This window comes from Ranitomeya imitator, chromosome 9 (genome assembly GCF_032444005.1).
Source record: "Ranitomeya imitator isolate aRanImi1 chromosome 9, aRanImi1.pri, whole genome shotgun sequence".
Lineage (NCBI taxonomy): Eukaryota > Metazoa > Chordata > Amphibia > Anura > Dendrobatidae > Ranitomeya > Ranitomeya imitator.
The window spans coordinates 3,289,217-3,306,920 of NC_091290.1; the positions used below are offsets into that span (position 1 = coordinate 3,289,217).

The 17,704-nt window shown below is 52.0% G+C and overlaps 1 protein-coding gene across 5 annotated transcripts in view; it reads right to left on the reverse strand.

Moving 5' to 3' along the window:
- INSC (INSC spindle orientation adaptor protein) overlaps positions 1-17,433 on the reverse strand; it is a 279,978-nt gene extending 262,545 nt beyond the window's left edge. The window contains exon 1 of one of the 5 annotated variants that reach the window (XM_069738644.1): positions 16,631-17,432. The gene's annotated coding sequence lies outside the window, so the exon portion shown is untranslated. Of the gene's footprint in view, positions 1-11,704; positions 11,823-16,630 lie in introns of those variants that run through there. The other 4 variants (XM_069738642.1, XM_069738641.1, XM_069738640.1 and 1 more) reach the window with 4 other exon arrangements.
- Between the last annotated feature and the right edge of the window lie 271 nt (positions 17,434-17,704).

Here is a 17,704-nt window from a genome sequence, read left to right on the forward strand (position 1 = left end):
CTCCATGGTGCAGCCCCTCTGTCCTCATATAGCTCCATGGTGCAGCCCCTCTGTCCTCATATAGCTCCATGGTGCAGCCCCTCTGTCCTCATATAGCTCCATGGTGCAGCCCCTCTGTCCTCTCCTCATATAGCTCCATGGTGCGGCCCCTCTGTCCTCATATAGCTCCATGGTGCAGCCCCTCTGTCCTCATATAGCTCCATGGTGCAGCCCCTCTGTCCTCATATAGCTCCATGGTGCAGCCCCTCTGTCCTCATATAGCTCCATGGTGCAGCCCCTCTGTCCTCATATAGCTCCATGGTGCAGCCCCTCTGTCCTCATATAGCTCCATGGTGCAGCCCCTCTGTCCTCATATAGCTCCATGGTGCAGCCGCTCTGTCCTCATATAGCTCCATGGTGCAGCCCCTCTGTCCTCATATAGCTCCATGGTGCAGCCCCTCTGTCCTCATATAGCTCCATGGTGCAGCCCCTCTGTCCTCATATAGCTCCATGGTGCAGCCCCTCTGTCCTCATATAGCTCCATGGTGCAGCCGCTCTGTCCTCATATAGCTCCATGGTGCAGCCCCTCTGTCCTCATATAGCTCCATGGTGCAGCCCCTCTGTCCTCATATAGCTCCATGGTGCAGCCCCTCTGTCCTCATATAGCTCCATGGTGCAGCCCCTCTGTCCTCATATAGCTCCATGGTGCAGCCGCTCTGTCCTCATATAGCTCCATGGTGCAGCCCCTCTGTCCTCATATAGCTCCATGGTGCAGCCCCTCTGTCCTCATATAGCTCCATGGTGCGGCCCCTCTGTCCTCTCCTCATATAGCTCCATGGTGCGGCCCCTCTGTCCTCATATAGCTCCATGGTGCAGCCCCTCTGTCCTCATATAGCTCCATGGTGCAGCCCCTGTCCTCATATAGCTCCATGGTGCAGCCCCTCTGTCCTCATAAAGCTCCATGGTGCAGCCCCTCTGTCCTCTCCTCATATAGCTCCATGGTGCAGCCCCTCTCTCCTCATATAGCTCCATGGTGCAGCCCCTCTCTCCTCATATAGCTCCATGGTGCAGCCCCTCTGTCCTCATATAGCTCCATGGTGCAGCCCCTCTGTCCTCATATAGCTCCATGGTGCAGCCCCTCTGTCCTCATATAGCTCCATGGTGCAGCCCCTCTGTCCTCATATAGCTCCATGGTGCAGCCCCTCTGTCCTCATATAGCTCCATGGTGCAGCCCCTCTGTCCTCATATAGCTCCATGGTGCAGCCCCTCTGTCCTCATATAGCTCCATGGTGCAGCCCCTCTGTCCTCATATAGCTCCATGGTGCAGCCCCTCTGTCCTCATATAGCTCCATGGTGCAGCCCCTCTGTCCTCTCCTCATATAGCTCCATGGTGCGGCCCCTCTGTCCTCATATAGCTCCATGGTGCAGCCCCTCTGTCCTCATATAGCTCCATGGTGCAGCCCCTCTGTCCTCATATAGCTCCATGGTGCAGCCCCTCTGTCCTCATATAGCTCCATGGTGCAGCCCCTCTGTCCTCATATAGCTCCATGGTGCAGCCCCTCTCTCCTCATATAGCTCCATGGTGCAGCCCCTCTCTCCTCATATAGCTCCATGGTGCAGCCCCTCTGTCCTCATATAGCTCCATGGTGCAGCCCCTCTCTCCTCATATAGCTCCATGGTGCGGCCCCTCTGTCCTCATATAGCTCCATGGTGCGGCCCCTCTGTCCTCATATAGCTCCATGGTGCGGCCCCTCTGTCCTCATATAGCTCCATGGTGCGGCCCCTCTGTCCTCATATAGCTCCATGGTGCGGCCCCTCTGTCCTCATATAGCTCCATGGTGCGGCCCCTCTGTCCTCATATAGCTCCATGGTGCGGCCCCTCTGTCCTCTCCTCATATAGCTCCATGGTGCGGCCCCTCTGTCCTCTCCTCATATAGCTCCATGGTGCGGCCCCTCTGTCCTCTCCTCATATAGCTCCATGGTGCGGCCCCTCTGTCCTCTCCTCATATAGCTCCATGGTGCGGCCCCTCTGTCCTCATATAGCTCCATGGTGCGGCCCCTCTGTCCTCATATAGCTCCATGGTGCGGCCCCTCTGTCCTCATATAACTCCATGGTGCGGCCCCTCTGTCCTCTCCTCATATAGCTCCATGGTGCAGCCCCTCTGTCCTCTCCTCATATAGCTCCATGGTGCAGCCCCTCTGTCCTCTCCTCATATAGCTCCATGGTGCAGTCCCTCTGTCCTCTCCTCAGCACATTGCTACTTCCTGTTGTCGGCTCTTCACTGGACTGAAGGAGGCCCCGCCCTTTCCGGTCACAGTATTTCCTCCAAAAATCACCTCAGATTCAGGCGACTCTGACGCCCCCGTGCGGTGCAGTCTACGATGGAGCCGTTATTCCACACCCGGTGGTAATATGAGGTGAGCGCGTTATTCCACACCCGGCGGTAATGTGAGGTGAGCGCGTTATTCCACACCCGGTGGTAATGTGAGGTGAGCGCGTTATTCCACACCCGCTGCCGGCGGTAATATGAGGTGAGCGCGTTATTCCACACCCGGTGGTAATATGAGGTGAGCGCGTTATTCCACACCCGGCGGTAATGTGAGGTGAGCGCGTTATTCCACACCCGGTGGTAATGTGAGGTGAGCGCGTTATTCCACACCCGGCGGTAATGTGAGGTGAGCGCGTTATTCCACACCCGCTGCCGGCGGTAATATGAGGTGAGCGCGTTATTCCACACCCGGTGGTAATATGAGGTGAGCGCGTTATTCCACACCCGGCGGTAATGTGAGGTGAGCGCGTTATTCCACACCCGGTGGTAATGTGAGGTGAGCGCGTTATTCCACACCCGCTGCCGGCGGTAATATGAGGTGAGCGCGTTATTCCACACCCGGTGGTAATATGAGGTGAGCGCGTTATTCCACACCCGGCGGTAATGTGAGGTGAGCGCGTTATTCCACACCCGGTGGTAATGTGAGGTGAGCGCGTTATTCCACACCCGGCGGTAATGTGAGGTGAGCGCGTTATTCCACACCCGCTGCCGGCGGTAATATGAGGTGAGCGCGTTATTCCACACCCGGTGGTAATATGAGGTGAGCGCGTTATTCCACACCCGGCGGTAATGTGAGGTGAGCGCGTTATTCCACACCCGGTGGTAATGTGAGGTGAGCGCGTTATTCCACACCCGCTGCCGGCGGTAATATGAGGTGAGCGCGTTATTCCACATCTGGTGGTGATGTGAGGTGAGCGCGTTATTCCACACCCGGTGGTAATGTGAGGTGAGCGCGTTATTCCACACCCGCTGCCGGCGGTAATATGAGGTGAGCGCGTTATTCCACACCCGGTGGTAATATGAGGTGAGCGCGTTATTCCACACCCGGTGGTAATATGAGGTGAGCGCGTTATTCCACACCCGGCGGTAATGTGAGGTGAGCGCGTTATTCCACACCCGGTGGTAATGTGAGGTGAGCGCGTTATTCCACACCCGGCGGTAATGTGAGGTGAGCGCGTTATTCCACACCCGCTGCCGGCGGTAATATGAGGTGAGCGCGTTATTCCACACCCGGTGGTAATATGAGGTGAGCGCGTTATTCCACACCCGGCGGTAATGTGAGGTGAGCGCGTTATTCCACACCCGGTGGTAATGTGAGGTGAGCGCGTTATTCCACACCCGGTGGTAATATGAGGTGAGCGCGTTATTCCACACCCGGCGGTAATATGAGGTGAGCGCGTTATTCCACACCCGCTGCCGGCGGTAATGTGAGGTGAGCGCGTTATTCCACACCCGCTGCCGGCGGTAATGTGAGGTGAGCGCGTTATTCCACACCCGCTGCCGGCGGTAATGTGAGGTGAGCGCGTTATTCCACACCCGCTGCCGGCGGTAATGTGAGCGCTTTGTCATCACCTGCGGCTTCTATGGATCTGGTCGAGCGCTGCGGCTGAGGTAGCGGTGAGCGCACTGAGATCACTGGAAGCCGCAGCAGCTGATGAGGAAGCGCTCACCTCCAGCAGCGGTGTACACCGGGCCGCCATCAGGGCATTCTTACCTTACTGGTGTATGTGGCCCCTGTGAGCTGCAGGGCCCCGGTGTCAGGGGCTTCGTAAGCCAGGGAGAAGGGAGGAGCCTCACTGTGACTGACAGCTGGGAGAGGCAGCCAGTGCTGAGCCCCGGGAGGGCGGGACTTTCCACCATCCAATCCCTGCTCAGCGCGGGCTCAGCACTATTCTCCTCAGTCAGGAGCAGCGCAGCCCGCGGTGAGTGTGACTGCGCCTGTGTGAGGTGGTGGACGGTGTGAGGACAGGCTGCAGAAGACGCAGCGTCAGTGAGCCGGCCGGTGTGCTAAGCAACAGCGTCAGCCATACTGTCAGCACAGCAGCCGGCTCACTGAGGACACTGCTATGTGCTGACCCCTGTCTGTGTGTGTCAGCTATAGACCCTGATAAGAGCACAGGTGGTCTGTGCCGTCACCCCTCCCCCCACACAGAGAAGCATAAGGCTGCTGAGCCCAATCTGCCCCCTGACAGGACAGAGCGTCCCCCTGACAGGACAGAGCGTCCCCCTGACAGGACAGAGCGTCCCCCTGACAGGACAGAGCTTCCCCCTGACAGGACGGAGCGTCCCCCTGACAGGACGGAGCGGTCCCCCTGACAGGACGGAGCGTCCCCCTGACAGGACGGAGCGTCCCCCTGACAGGACATGGCGTCCCCCTGACAGGACATGGCGTCCCCCTGACAGGACGGAGCGGTCCCCCTGACAGGACGGAGCGTCCCCCTGACAGGACGGAGCGTCCCCCTGACAGGACATGGCGTCCCCCTGACAGGACATGGCGTCCCCCTGACAGGACGGAGCGTCCCCCTGACAGGACGCGGCGTCCCCCTGACAGGACAGAGCGTCCCACCTGACAGGACGCGGCGTCCCCCTGACAGGACGCGGCGTCCCCCTGACAGGACAGAGCGTCCCACCTGACAGGACGCGGCGTCCCCCTGACAGGACAGAGCGACCCCCCTGACAGGACAGAGCATCCCCCTGACAGGACAGAGCATCCCCCTGACAGGACGGAGCGTCCCCCTGACAGGACGGAGCGACCCCCTGACAGGACGGAGCGGTCCCCCTGACAGGACAGAGCGTCCCCCTGACAGGACGGAGCGGTCCCCCTGACAGGACGGAGCATCCCCCTGACAGGACGGAGCGTCCCCCTGACAGGACGGAGCGACCCCCTGACAGGACGGAGCGACCCCCTGACAGGACGGAGCATCCCCCTGACAGGACGGAGCGTCCCCCTGACAGGACGGAGCGTCCCCCTGACAGGACATGGCGTCCCCCTGACAGGACATGGCGTCCCCCTGACAGGACGGAGCGTCCCCCTGACAGGACGGAGCGTCCCCCTGACAGGACATGGCGTCCCCCTGACAGGACATGGCGTCCCCCTGACAGGACGGAGCATCCCCCTGACAGGACGGAGCGTCCCCCTGACAGGACATGGCGTCCCCCTGACAGGACAGAGCGTCCCACCTGACAGGACGCGGCGTCCCCCTCTCAAGGTTCCCGCAGGTGTCTTTCTGAAAACCTCAGTCTTCTGCATTGAGCTGCTGAGTCCTGTCCGGGGACAGAGGGGGCACAGCAGCCGTATGTGTCTGTACAGGGGTCACCAGGACGCTGCTCCTCAGGATTTATAGCGGGAATAGGCTCACCTCCCAGAGATGTCACATAAAATATATATATATATGTATCACAAGCACGGTATATGTAGAGGTACGGAAGTCCACGGTATTACAGAAATATCTGAGGCCAGCCTCCAGCATGAGAGGCTACGGGAGATCTGCAGGGGATAAAGGCTCTCGGGCCTCGCCCACACTGGCGTATAACACGGCCGGGTGCTATGTGACGCTTTATCGGACAGCACTCGGCACAATGTTATACTCTGGGGCAGCGCAGATCTGTGATTTTCTTTCTGCAGACTGAAATTGCCCTGTGGAAAAATAACCTGCAGCGTGCTGTGAGCGGCTCTGGAATTTGCATCACACGCACCCATTGAAATCTATGGATGAGTGTGAACCATCAGGCTGCACTCAGCTGTCATCTGAGTGCAGTCTGACACTCACGGCCTCAGACAATGGAGAAATTACGTTCTCTTGTCTTTGTGCTCCGATTCTTTCATCCAAGAGACTGTGCTCACACTAAGATGGCCCTCGGATGAGAGTCTGAGCCGATTCTCTTGTATGAGAGAATCATCACTCGTGTGACTCCGGCCTTACACTTGTTTCCTCCGCACAATTCTGTCAGGTACATACAACCTCCAACGAGAACACACAGTGTAAGGAATGAACTTGCCGACATCACGTGTAGTATGACGTCGCCTTACAGTTCTGCGCACATTTTATAAAACACCTCAACAAACTGGAGCAAGGTCAGAGAAGAGCGGCCAGAATGGTGAGCGGTCTGCAGACCTCGTCCTGTGAGGAGCCGTTACAGGATCTGGGAATGTTTATGAGAGGAGACTTGGGGGTATGTGCACACGTTCAGGAATTTTTGCGTGTTTTTTCACAATAAAAACACTATATAAAAACGCATACATATGCATCCTATCATTTAGAATGCATTCTACATTTGTTGTGCACGTGATGCGTTTTTTTCCGCAAAAAAAAAACGCATTCCGGAAAAAGCATCATGTTCATTATTTTTGCAGCTTTTTTGCAGATTTCCCATTATATTGGAGTGTTCGGAAAAAAACACAAAAAAATCCGCATAAAATCTGCAAAAAAAAACCGCACAAAAAATGTGCAAATTCTGTAAAAAAAAATGCATGCAGAATTCCTGCGGAAAACCTCAGGTTTATCTCAGGAAAATTCTGCATGCATTCCGGACGTGTGCACATACCCTAGTAGCCATCTACAAATATCTGAGGAGCCGTCACAGTGTAGAGGGATCATCATTATTATCATCTACACATGGAACCACGAGAAGCAATGGAAAGAAACTGAAAGGGAGAAGATACAGACTAATCCCACCAAGGACAACATCTGCAAGGAGTTTTTATGTTCTCCCCATGTTTGCATGGGTTTCCTCCGGGTTCTCCGGTTTCCTCCCACACTCCAAAGACATACTGATAGGGAATTTAGATTGTGAGCTACATCGGGGACAGTGATGATAATGTGTGCAAACTGTAAACCGCTGCGGAATATGTTAGCGCTATATAAAGATTATTACTATTAATCACTGTATTACTTGTACACTATATACAGAGCTCCTGTGTACAATGCCACTGGTGATCACTGTATTACTTGTACACAGACACTATACACTGCATACTATGAACAGAGCTCTTGTGTATAATGGCAGTTATGGTGATATCAGTATTGTGTTTTTTTTTTTTTTTTTTTAATGATCATTATTGTAGTGTGTCACTGTATGTTGTCTGAAATGTAGTTCAGCCATGGTGTGGCAGTATTTGTTCCTTGAACATGGTATTATTTGGTCACGATGTGGTTGTAATATGTAGTCTGGTCATGGTGTGGCGGTATTTGTTGTTTGTGTGTGGCATTATTCGGTCACGATGTGGTGGTAATATCTGGCCTGGTCATGGTGTGGCAGTATTTGTTCCTTGTACATGGTATTATTCAGTCACGATGTGGTAGTTATATATGGTGTGGCGGTATTTGTTGTTTGTATGTGGTATTCGGTCACGATGTGGTGGTATGTGGCCTGGTCATGGTGTGGCAGTATTTCTTCCTTGTATGTGGTATTATTCGGTCACGATGTGGTGGTGAAACGTCGTCCTTCCATGGTGTGATGGTATTTGTCCCTTTTATGTGGTATTATTGGTTATTTAATAACAAAAAATAAAATAAACAATAAATAAAATATACCTAAGGCCATGTTCACACGATCCTTTTTTTCATGCGGAATTGCCGCGATTTTCCCGCTGCGGGTCCGCAGCTGTTTTCCATGCAGGGTACATTACATTGTACCCTATGGAAAACAGGAACTGCTGTGCCCACAATGCGGAAAATAAAAAAAAAAGCCGCGCTGAATAGCTGCGGGAAAACAGAAGTACCATGTCACTTCTTTTTTCGGAGCCGCAGCGGTTCTGCACCCATTGACCTCCATTGTGAGGTCAAACCCACAGTAAAACCCGCAGATGAAAAAAATATCTGCGGGTTTTACTGCGGTTTGTGGTGCAGAACCGCTGCAGCAGGAAGTGCGGGGAAGCGGGCGGAAGTGCGTGGGCGGAGTGTGGCTGCCCCCCCGTGCTCCGATCCCACCGCCCCGTGCTCCAATCCCACCGCCCCGTGCTCCGATGCCCCCCCCCCAGTGCTCCGATGCCCCCCCCCCGTGCCCTAATCTCCCCCCCTTATACTTACCCGGTGTCCGTCCGGCCGTCTTCTCCCTGGGCGCCGGCCGGCAGATTCGTTCCAAAGTGCATTTTGATCACTGAGATATAATCTATCTCAGTGATCAAAATAAAAAAAAATAGTAAATGACACCCCCCCCCCCCCTTTGTCACCCCCATAGGTAGGGACAATAAAAAAAAAAATTAAGAATTTTTTTTTTTTTCCACTAAGGTTAGGGTAGGGTTAGGGGTAGGGTTAGGGTCTTTTCAGCCATTTTAACCCTAAAAAAACTTCCTAGAAAACACACAGACTCTGCATAGAAAACTGCATAAAAAAAAGGATCAAAAAACGTATCAAAAAAGGACCAAAAAAAGGACCTGCGTTTTCTGCCAAGAGCTGCAGTTTTTTAAAAAACCGTCCTGAAAAAAAAAGGATGGAAATCAGGAACGTGTGAACATACCCTAAAATAAGTGTTGGATAGTTTAAGAAATGTTTAATAGTTTAGAGTAAAGTAGGGCCGGGCCAAAAGAGTCTACCTTGTCATAGTAGTGGCTTAAAAATTATTTTGGGCAAAAGCTGCGTCTATGTATGTGATCTGGTGTTAGATGGGAACTGTTAATGTGTGATTGGGGAGGATTTGGTGCAGAGGGTAGAGGTGGAGATTTTCCAAGAGTGGGGGGTAGAGCCTGGGCGAAGTCTCATGGGGGCCCAAAAATATTGCAATATGAGGCCCTGAAATTCCTAGTGCAGAGCAGGCACTAATGTGAAGGAGGCAGGAGTTGTGCTTCTCAGGGGCAAGTCCACCGGAGGATTCTCCGGTTTCCCAGTGGGCCAGTCTGACCTTGGCTTCCGACATCCCCCTGTGATTCTTCTGATTCTTTGACCTTGTATGACATCATTGCTGCGGTGCAGGGAGGGCCGCTGTGCTCTGATCCGGCGGTGCAGGGAGGGCCGCTGTGCTCTGATCCGGCGGTGCAGGGAGGGCCGCTGTGCTCTGATCCGGCGGTGCAGGGAGGGCCGCTGTGCTCTGATCCGGCGGTGCAGGGAGGGCCGCTGTGCTCTGATCCGGCGGTGCAGGGAGGGCCGCTGTGCTCTGATCCGGCGGTGCAGGGAGGGCCGCTGTGCTCTGATCCGGCGGTGCAGGGAGGGCCGCTGTGCTCTGATCCGGCGGTGCAGGGAGGGCCGCTGTGCTCTGATCCGGCGGTGCAGGGAGGGCCGCTGTGCTCTGATCCGGCGGTGCAGGGAGGGCCGCTGTGCTCTGATCCGGCGGTGCAGGGAGGGCCGCTGTGCTCTGATCCGGCGGTGCAGGGAGGGCCGCTGTGCTCTGATCCGGCGGTGCAGGGAGGGCCGCTGTGCTCTGATCCGGCGGTGCAGGGAGGGCCGCTGTGCTCTGATCCGGCGGTGCAGGGAGGGCCGCTGTGCTCTGATCCGGCGGTGCAGGGAGGGCCGCTGTGCTCTGATCCGGCGGCTGCTGCAGTGGGGTCCTGAGAATCCTTTTGCTCATCTCTGCGTTCTGTGGTTTATTACCTTATGGGATGTCGGTCATTACAAGAATTAGCAGGAGGTTGGCACAGACCTTGGCATTTATAGACGACCCTTACACTATATTACCCAGTGTCGTGCTGCGGTGCCAAGGGCCCACCAGTAACAAATCCAGGGCCCCCATTTTCAACTAAATGCATTATCCTCAATCACAAATGTATCTAACAATGATGTGGGCAGATTGTTACATGAATAAAACGCCGCCTTTGACTTTATTTAGTGATTCCAGAATATTCTGCCAAGTGCTGCTTATGTAAGAGGGTGGTGGCCCAATCCTGCATGGGGCCCACCGGAGGATTCTCCGCTTCTCCTGTGTGCCAGTCCGCGTCTGTTATTTCCTATAACTTTATCCCAGGAAGCCGCGGTCCGTGCAGTTATATCACCAGTAATTACTCCGATTTACCCCTGAGCAAAATTTGTCATTTATCCTCAGAGAAAGATCTAAGAGTAAATATCGGCATTTATCTGCTGCGCACACTGGATAAATATCACCAGATACGGCAAATGGCAGCGGCACAGAGTTATCAGGGCGATGTCAGCACAGTCTGAGAAGAGCGGAGGCTGCTGGACATGTATAATTATATACAGGAGATGCCCAGGTTATACCGGCTGTACATATATCACTATATACAGGAGATGCCCAGGTTATACCGGCTGTACATGTATAATTATACACAGGAGATGCCCAGGTTATACCGGCTGTACATATATCACTATATACAGGAGATGCCCGGGTTATACCGGCTGTACATATATCACTATATACAGGAGATGCCCAGGTTATACCGGCTGTACATATATCACTATATACAGGAGATGCCCAGGTTATACCGGCTGTACATATATCACTATATACAGGAGATGCCCAGGTTATACCGGCTGTACATGTATAATTATACACAGGAGATGCCCAGGTTATACCGGCTGTACATATATCACTATATACAGGAGATGCCCGGGTTATACCGGCTGTACATGTATAATTATACACAGGAGATGCCCAGGTTATACCGGCTGTACATGTATAATTATACACAGGAGATGCCCAGGTTATACCGGCTGTACATATATCACTATATACAGGAGATGCCCAGGTTATACCGGCTGTACATATATAATTATATACAGGAGATGCCCAGGTTATACCGGCTGTACATATATAATTATATACAGGAGATGGCCAGGTTATACCGGCTGTACATGTATAATTATATACAGGAGATGCCCAGGTTATACCGGCTGTACATATGTAATTATATACAGGAGATGCCCAGGTTATACCGGCTGTACATATATAATTATATACAGGAGATGCCCAGGTTATACCGGCTGTACATATATAATTATATACAGGAGATGCCCAGGTTATACCGGCTTTACATATATAATTATATACAGGAGATGCCCAGGTTATACCGGCTGTACATATATAATTATATACAGGAGATGCCCAGGTTATACCGGCTGTACATGTATAATTATATACAGGAGATGCCCGGGTTATACCGGCTGTACATATATAATTATATACAGGAGATGCCCAGGTTATACCGGCTGTACATATATAATTATATACAGGAGATGCCCAGGTTATACCGGCTGTACATATATAATTATATACAGGAGATGCCCAGGTTATACCGGCTGTACATATATAATTATATACAGGAGATGCCCAGGTTATACCGGCTGTACATATATAATTATATACAGGAGATGCCCAGGTTATACCGGCTGTACATATATAATTATATACAGGAGATGCCCGGGTTATACCAGCTGCTCTCACAGTTCCTCAGTGTAGACGCCCAGGTTTCGGTACCTGGTGCAGCTCGGGGTTTGGGTCAGACTCACCTTTCTGGGGTCTGCGGCCTGGGAAGGTGAGGACGGTGGAGGTGCAGCGCTCTGAAGGATGAGGTGCTGCGGTTTCGGGCGACGTCACCTGAGCTGGATCCGACCTCTCATGAAACATTCACCAGTGCAGGTGTAACAGGAGAGCGCTGACTGCAGTCACTGGGGCTTCTCCTGCCCTATCCCCGGCCGCACTGGGGGCACAGTGACACCTCGGAGGTCTCTGACGCGCACAGGAAATGTTACTATTATTGTTTGATACATTTCATTAATAATGTATCTCCGGTATCTGAGCTTCTCCGTAGGTGACAGCTGCCGGTGACTATTACGCTGCCTCCCGGGTCACCCCTGTACAGCTTATGGACATCCCCCAGGTGTATATCCTATACTAGATGGTGGCCCCATTCTAACGCATCGGGTATTCTAAAATATGTATGTGTGTGTGTATATATATATATATATATATATATATATATATATATATATATATGTGTGTATGTATATAGCAGCCACGTAGTATATAGCAAATACTATGTGGCCTATGCTATATACTATGTGGCTGCTATATACATACATATTGTAGAATACCCGATGCGTTAATACAGGCCATGCAGTATATAACAGTGGCCACGCAGTATATAACACAGCCCAAACAGTATATAACACAGCCCAAACAGTATATAACACAACCCACACAGGATATAGCAGCCACGTAATATATAGCACAGCCCACGCTGTATATAACAGTGGCCACGTAATATATAGCACAGCCGACGCAGTATATAGCAGCCACGTAGTGTATAACACTGCCCACGTAGTATATAACACTGCCCACGTAGTATATAACAGTGGCCACGTAATATATTGCACATCCCATGTAGTATATCACACAGCCCACATAGTATATAACACAGCCCACGGAATATATAGCACAGCCCACATAGTATCTAACAGTGGCCACGTAGTATATAGCAGCCACTTAGCATATAACACAGCCCACACAGTACGGTATATAACGTAATATATAGCACAGTCCACGGAGTATATAACACTGCCTATGTAGTATACAGCACAGAGCCATGCGGTATCTAACAGCCCACGCAGTATACAGCAGTGTGGGCACCATATCCCTGCCCAAAAAAATAATTAAAATAAAAAATAGTTACGTACGCACCCCTGGGATCCACCGAAGCTCCGGCAATACGCGCGCGGCTGCCGCTATCTTCTGTTCCCAGGATGCATTGCGAAATTACCCAGATGACTTAGCGGTCTCGTGAGACCGCTAAGTCTTCTGGGTAATTTCGCAATGCATCGCCGGGAATGGAAGATGGCGGCAGCCACGAGCGGCTCGGCAGTCTACGGAGGGTGAGAATAGCAGGTTTTTTGTTCTTTTAATTATTTTTAACATTACATTTACTATTGATGCCGCATAGGCAGCATCAATAGTAAAAAGTTGGGGACACTCAGGGTTAATAGCAGCGGTAACGGAGTGCGGTGCCCGCGGCATAACGCGGTCCCGTTACCCCCGGAATTAACCCTGTGTGAGCGGTGACCGGAGGGGAGTATGCGAGCGCCGGCCACTGACTGCGGGGAGTAAGGAGCGGCCATTTTCTTCCAGACTGTGTCTGTCTCTGATTGGTCGTGGCTGTTTTGTCGCGACCAATCAGCGACTTGGATTCCATGACAGACAGAGGCCTCGACCAATGAATATCCGTGACAGACAGAAAGACGGAAGTGACCCTTAGACAATTATATAGTAGATGGGGGCGCTATCTCTGCTTCGCTTCACAATTTACCTCCTATTAAGGATCCTCTTGGTTCTGAAGAATGATGTTACATTTTATGGTGTATAGCTCGCATATAGAATGGCTGCATAAATCAGTCTGCTGGAGCCAATGTCAGACTTCAGAGGAGGAGGAGGAGGCGCTGCTGAAGGAAGGGGATGCACAGACCCTCGGGGTCCAGGCCGCACTGCCCTGGAATTCCTCACTGCTTTCCATAGCTCTGCTTGCTGGCAGTGACTGACAACATTGTTCTTTGTAATGGAAGGCTGAGATCACGTGACAGCCTGGTCCTGCTCTCACCGCTGCTGGTACCGCTGCCACCACACACCACCAATATTGCGGAGTCGGTGCAGTGGGAGGTGGTCCGCTCTGTTATCCTCACTGCGGCCCAAATTTCATTCATTGTCAGAAAGAATGTGGAATAACCTTTAAGAAAAACTGACGACACTCGGAGCAAACTCTCATCTGAAGAATCGCTCCGTATTTCTTGTATGTCGGAAAAACGTGTGAATCAGGCCTGAGGGGTGATCACATTTTTGGAGAGTTTGTAACATGATTTTTGTTTATTGACCCGACAGGCATCCTGCTCGCTGTTTTACCGCTCTGCCGCTACTGTTTTACCGCTCTGCCGCTACTGTTTTACCGCTCTGCCGCTACTGTTTTACCGCTCTGCCGCTACTGTTTTACCGCTCTGCCGCTGCTGTTTTATCGCTCTGCCGCTGCTGTTTTACCGCTCTGCCGCTGCTGTTTTACCGCTCTGCCGCTGCTGTTTTACCGCTCTGCCGCTGCTGTTTTACCGCTCTGCCGCTGCTGTTTTACCGCTCTGCCGCTGCTGTTTTACCGCTCTGCCGCTGCTGTTTTACCGCTCTGCCGCTGCTGTTTTACCGCTCTGCCGCTGCTGTTTTACCGCTCTGCCGCCGCTGTTTTTCCGCTGTTTTTTCCTCTCTGCCGCTGTTTTACCGCTCCGCTGTGCAGATCATTCCTGGGTCGTGCAGGTGTCAGTGTATTGTATCCAGTGAGCGGAAGTGCCTGTAGGATATCACCCCATGTCTGGGCCCAGAACATGACAAGCACCTCTGAATACTACGTGATATAGTCCTTACAGCACTGTATGGCGGCACGCTCCGTGGGCGACACCTGCGTTCTGCGCTGACGATACGTTTGGTACTGATACGTTGGAGTCATTGTCAGGACGCCCAGGTGACATGTCTGACCTCAGCGAGGAGTAGGGGAATGTATCATCCCCATTCTGTAACAATGTATCAGTGCAGGGCGCCGCACACAGCCCCATTGTCTCCCCAAAGTCTGCATTCATTATGGGAATATGACTCTGGGTGACAACAGGCTGGAATGTTCCCTGGAATGCTCTATCCTCTTAAAGAGACAGCGTCACAAAAAAGGAAAATGCCAGATAGAGTAACACAACATATGATTAGAAGCTCCTACTATGGAGCTGCATATATCAGGAAACAATATCACAACAATACATAATGCCACTGCCCCGCCCAAAGGTCACCTACAGCCCCGCCCACAGGTCACACAAAGCCCCGACCCGAAGCACCATAATCTCATTAACTGAAAACTCTAAATCCGGATTCCACAACAACTACAGACGGATTTCATCAGCAGGTAACAGTGTAATCAATATAACGGCACTGACCTGACACTGTCTGTAGTCACTGAGAACAATCCTGTTCACAGGTATCAGTGTAATCAGTATAACGGCACCGACCTGACACTGTCTGTAGTCACTGAGCACAATCCTGTTCACAGGTATCAGTGTAATCAGTATAATGGCACCGACCTGACACTGTCTGTAGTCACTGAGCACAATCCTGATCACAGGTATCAGTGTAATCAGTATAACAGCACCGACCTGACACTGTCTGTAGTCACTGAGCACAATCCTGATCACAGGTATCAGTGTAATCAGTATAACGGCACCGACCTGACACTGTAGTCACTGAGCAGAATCCTGATCACAGGTATCAGTATAACGGCACCGATCTGACACTGTCTGTAGTCACTGAGCACAATCCTGTTCACAGGTATCAGTGTAATCAGTATAATGGCACCGACCTGACACTGTCTGTAGTCACTGAGCACAATCCTGATCACAGGTATCAGTGTAATCAGTATAACAGCACCGACCTGACACTGTCTGTAGTCACTGAGCACAATCCTGATCACAGGTATCAGTGTAATCAGTATAACGGCACCGACCTGACACTGTCTGTAGTCACTGAGCAGAATCCTGATCACAGGTATCAGTATAACGGCACCGATCTGACACTGTCTGTAGTCACTGAGCACAATCCTGACCACAGGTATCAGTGTAATCAGTATAACGGCACAGACCTGACACTGTCTGTAGTCACTGAGCACAATCCTGACCACAGGTATCAGTGTAATCAGTATAACGGCACCGACCTGACACTGTGTGTAATCACTGAGCACAATCCTGATCACAGGTATCGGTGTAATCAGTATAACGGCACCGACCTGACACTGTAGTCCTTGAGCACAATCCTTATCACAGGTATCAGTGTAATCAGTATAACGATGCAGACCTGACACTGTCTGTAGTCACTGAGCACAATCCTGACCACAGGTATCAGTGTAATCAGTATAACGGCACCGACCTGACACTGTGTGTAATCACTGAGCACAATCCTGATCACAGGTATCGGTGTAATCAGTATAACGGCACCGACCTGACACTGTAGTCATTGAGCACAATCCTTATCACAGGTATCAGTGTAATCAGTATAACGATGCAGACCTGACACTGTCTGTAGTCACTGAGCACAATCCTGATCACAAGGGCACTTTAAATAAGATTGGAACAAATAATTTATGTTGCGGCATTTTACATGGAGACAAACGCAATGTGCACAAAATTCTACATTTCCGTACGACGTGATACATTGGGGAGCGTGCGACCAGGCTTAATAAAAGATGTACAGCTGTCACTTTCACCATCTTATTAAGGGCGACATTTGATGAATGTGGAGTTGCTATGTTCTGGAGTAACTTTGTATCAGGTGGCCGGCTATATCACAAGTGAGTTGCACAGGTGGATACATTGTAAATGTCACAAGGTGCAGAGATGCTGGAAGGGAACTGAAAGTTGCCAGATACTCACCGGCGGCGGAGGCAGCGTCAGAGGCAGTAGCGGGAAGGCTCGTCCGTGCAGGAATGCCAACTCACAGAGCCGGATTCTTCAGCAGCTTGCGGCTCCTTCCACCACGTCTTCCACAGCAGCGCGCTGATCCTTCCACCACGTCTCCCCCGGCTCAGCGCGGCTCTTTCCTCCACGTCTTGCCCAGCTCAGCGCTGCTCTTTCCTCCACGTCTTCCCCGGCGGAGCGCGGCTCTTTCCTCCACGTCTTCCCCGGCGGAGCGCGGCTCCTTCCTCCACGTCTTCCCCGGTGGAGCGCGGCTCTTTCCTCCACGTGTTCCCCGGCGGAGCGCGGCTCTTTCCTCCACGTGTTCCCCGGCGGAGCGCGGCTCTTTCCTCCACGTGTTCCCCGGCGGAGCGCGGCTCTTTCCTCCACGTGTTCCCCGGCGGAGCGCGGCTCCTTCCTCCACGTCTTCCCCGGCGGAGCGCGGCTCCTTCCTCCACGTCTTCACCGGCAAAGCGCAGCTCTTTCCTCCACGTCTTTCCCCGGCGGAGCACGGCTCTTTCCTCCACGTCTTTCCCAGCTTACGGGGCCGGATTCTTCAGTAGCGCGCTGCTCCTTCCACCACGTCTTCTGCCAGGGAGGCTGTGCATACGTTTGTTGGGGCTGCAGCCCAGAATCTCTTGGAGTTGTTCTATTTTCGTGCTGTTTTCACAGATTTGCGGTGAGGCCCCATTTTCGTGCTCATCGGTCAGAACTTTGTAGACTGTAATTAGAGACTGGAGGAAATGTGAGCGGAGCCGAGAAAATAACAGGAGCAGCAGAAAGTCTGTGTGCAGAGCAAGGTCTATAACACTGAAGACCCCGACAGACGAGGACCCCGAAGCAAAGACAGATGGGCGTTATGATGCACCATTCCAGCCGCTCTGGAGGCAGATGTGGCCCCTCTGTGCTCCCCTGGTCTACAAGGGCTACTAACTCCAGCATCCTCGCTGTAAACAAACACTTATTATTATTATTATTATTATTTATTATTATAGCGCCATTTATTCCATGGCGCTCTACATGTGAGGGGTATACATAATAAAAATAAGTACA